Source organism: Ictalurus furcatus, chromosome 20 (assembly GCF_023375685.1).
Source record: "Ictalurus furcatus strain D&B chromosome 20, Billie_1.0, whole genome shotgun sequence".
Classification (NCBI taxonomy): domain Eukaryota; kingdom Metazoa; phylum Chordata; class Actinopteri; order Siluriformes; family Ictaluridae; genus Ictalurus; species Ictalurus furcatus.
The window spans coordinates 15715063-15717881 of record NC_071274.1 but is presented as its reverse complement, the minus strand read 5'-3'; the positions used below and the strand labels follow the sequence as shown (position 1 = coordinate 15717881).

The window sequence follows — 2819 nt, the reverse complement described above, 5'->3', positions numbered from 1 at the left end:
CTTGGGGATCAAGCAAAATTTCGGGCATTGAAAATTTTATTCTGAAAGAAAAATGTTTTGACTGAAATAGTTATTCTTTTTGGCCCAGAAGTTTTCATTTATAGGTTTGAGAGACCATGTAAAAAGCACAATGTCCTGGTCAATAAGTAAAAAAAAAAAAATAAGTAATGCATTTGAATGACTGCTTTTCAGTTTTAAAAAGCCAAATGAATTATTACACGGTATGCAGCAATACAAAGTTCAAAAAGTTCCCTGGATTTTTGTTTATTATATTAAGGTTTATTTAAGTAATTTTGATTACTGTTAGTTTCCAGAAAATACATTGAACTTGAAGATGTGTGAAGCATCACACAAACTTTGCAGTGTGATTTATAGCTGTCTCTGTTCATACACAGGTGACCTTTTGTGAGGGTATCAACACTTCGGTGAGTACAAATGTGCAGTCTGTATTCAAAGGTAAAACGTACAGCCAGTTGCAGGCGCTGCACATGAACATAGAAAATATGATGGAGCCTGGTGGCTTGAACCTGGACATCGGTTACTGGGAGAGCCTGCTGCAGCAGGTGCGAGTCTACATGGCACGGGCAAGGTACGAGTCTTCTACTAGTAGCGTACGTGAGATGCCGTTTGATGCTTATGATACGTGCCTCACTGATTGTATGCTGTGTGTTACTTCTGTGCTGTGTTGACTGAGGGAGAGGCATCAGGAAGTCCTCAGGCAGAAACTCTATAAGCTGAAGCAGGAGCAGGGGGTGGAAAGCGAACCACTCTTCCCCATTATCAAAGAAGAACCCGAGGTTGAAAATCCAGTGTGAGTTCCAGTCTCGGTTAGGACTGACAATAATGATGATCTAGCTTTGTGTCTATTTCAGTAACTTAAGTATTCCATCCATCTTCAACCGCTTACTCCTTCCCAGGGTTGCGGGGGAACCTGGAGCCTGAAGCATCGGGCACAAGGCGGGGTACACCCTGGACAGGGTGCCAGTCCATCGCAGATTTAAGTATTATTTTCATTATTTAAGTTTTGTCATTTTAATATTTTCTACAATAATTATATTTCTATAATACAGTGGTATTCTTTACTGAACAATATTTTAATTAGTATTTATTAATTAACTATATACAGTATGTGTGTTCAATAATGAGTATTCATATTTCATTTTAATTATGCATTATTTGTTAATGTGTAGGTATATTTATTAATTAATACACACATGCAGTGTCATTCATTTATATATTCATTTGAAGTGTATACATCAAGTATAAAATATGTATTTCATAAATGACTTCTTTCTTCATATTCGTCTATCTACTCGACACGCACATCGTGGACGCTGAGGAAGACCTCCAACGCCTACGACTCGCAGCTGCAGGTCACGGGTATGTACATGAAACCTGAGCTCTTTGAACTGAAATGAAGTCTGGAATAATGAGGAATTGGTCAGATGTGTGTGTCATGTCACGTACTCTGTGCACCTCATACGTATATCTGATCTATTGCAGCAGTTGGACTTGTTCAGACTCGGATTAAATTTGACATAAATTTAACATCAGCTATAACACCTTTTGGCGTCTGATATTTGCTTCTTTAGTTTTGCAATGCAGTGTTCTAAATCTTCAAAAACTTCATCATTAAGCTGTAATTGTGTGCAGTCTGATAACAAATCAAGTGTTGAAACAAATTTATTAATTAGTATTAGCTAATTATTCTGGTTGTCCAGGATGGCTTCCTTAATAACATTACAGTGCACTAGTGTGCATTACATTCCTACATTATTACCTAGTATTTTATTCCTGACAGAATTTACACTTGTGTATTTGTCTTTACGCTAGATTTGTAATTTGAAGTGTGGTGATGTAAAAATATTTATTTATTTATTTATTTATTTATTTATTTATTTACCCTTCAGGCGACGCCAGCGAGAGTGCAGAAGACGCGTTTGTGCGACGTGCAAAAGAGGGCATGGGGGTTGACGAGGCCCAGTTCAGCGTAGAGATGCCCCTGACTGGGGGAAAATGTACATGTGGGCTGACAAGTACCGGCCACGCAAACCTCGCTTCTTCAATCGCGTGCACACACTTCGAGTGGAACAAATACAACTAGACGCACTACGACTTCGACAACCCGCAACCCGTCCAGGGTTACAAGTTCAACATCTTCTACCCGGACCTGATCAACAAGCGCTCCATGCCACAGTACTGCAGACATCGCGTTCAAGATCGTCAACCGCGAATGGGAGTACTCGCATCGACACGGCTTCCGCTGCCAGTTCGCCAACGGCATCTTCCAACTGTGGTTTCATTTCAAGCGCTATCGCTACAGGAGATGAGGGGCTGACGCTCAAGTTTGAAGACATCTGGACAAACGGTTACGTGATGAATCTTCCTATGTGAATTCTACTTATGTTAAATCTACTTTCACCTTGTACTGCTGCGTTTTCAGAATATTGTTCTGTATGAAGTGGATGTAAAACCGTGATGTTGCGTAAATAAAAATTATCTTTACACCAGGCCTCGTGAGAATAAGAGTAATTTGAAAGAAACGGGTGAACATATGAGAACATCGGCCCCTGTAATGAAAGTGATGGAACAGCACATTCTGTATATTTTTTTGGTATTGTATAACTGATCGATTATTCTCAAATGATCATATTCCAGTGTTTGTCTTTCTATGATTTTGCAACAATAAAAACCTTTTCTCAACTTGTTCTTGATGCCTCTGTAAGATGGATTATATTATAAAATCTTTCCCTCTGATTTTTTTATTTGTCACATACACTGAGAATCATGGTTCTGTACACAGAAGAAATGACAAATCA

At 38.9% G+C, this 2819-nt stretch overlaps 1 long non-coding RNA gene across 1 annotated transcript; it reads left to right on the top strand.

Moving 5' to 3' along the window:
• Positions 1-1008: 1008 nt before the first annotated feature.
• LOC128623902 (uncharacterized) lies at positions 1009-2710 on the top strand. The gene is made up of 2 exons (XR_008388689.1): positions 1009-1380; positions 1911-2710. It is a non-coding gene; the product is annotated as an uncharacterized LOC128623902 (long non-coding RNA).
• Positions 2711-2819: the final 109 nt, after the last annotated feature.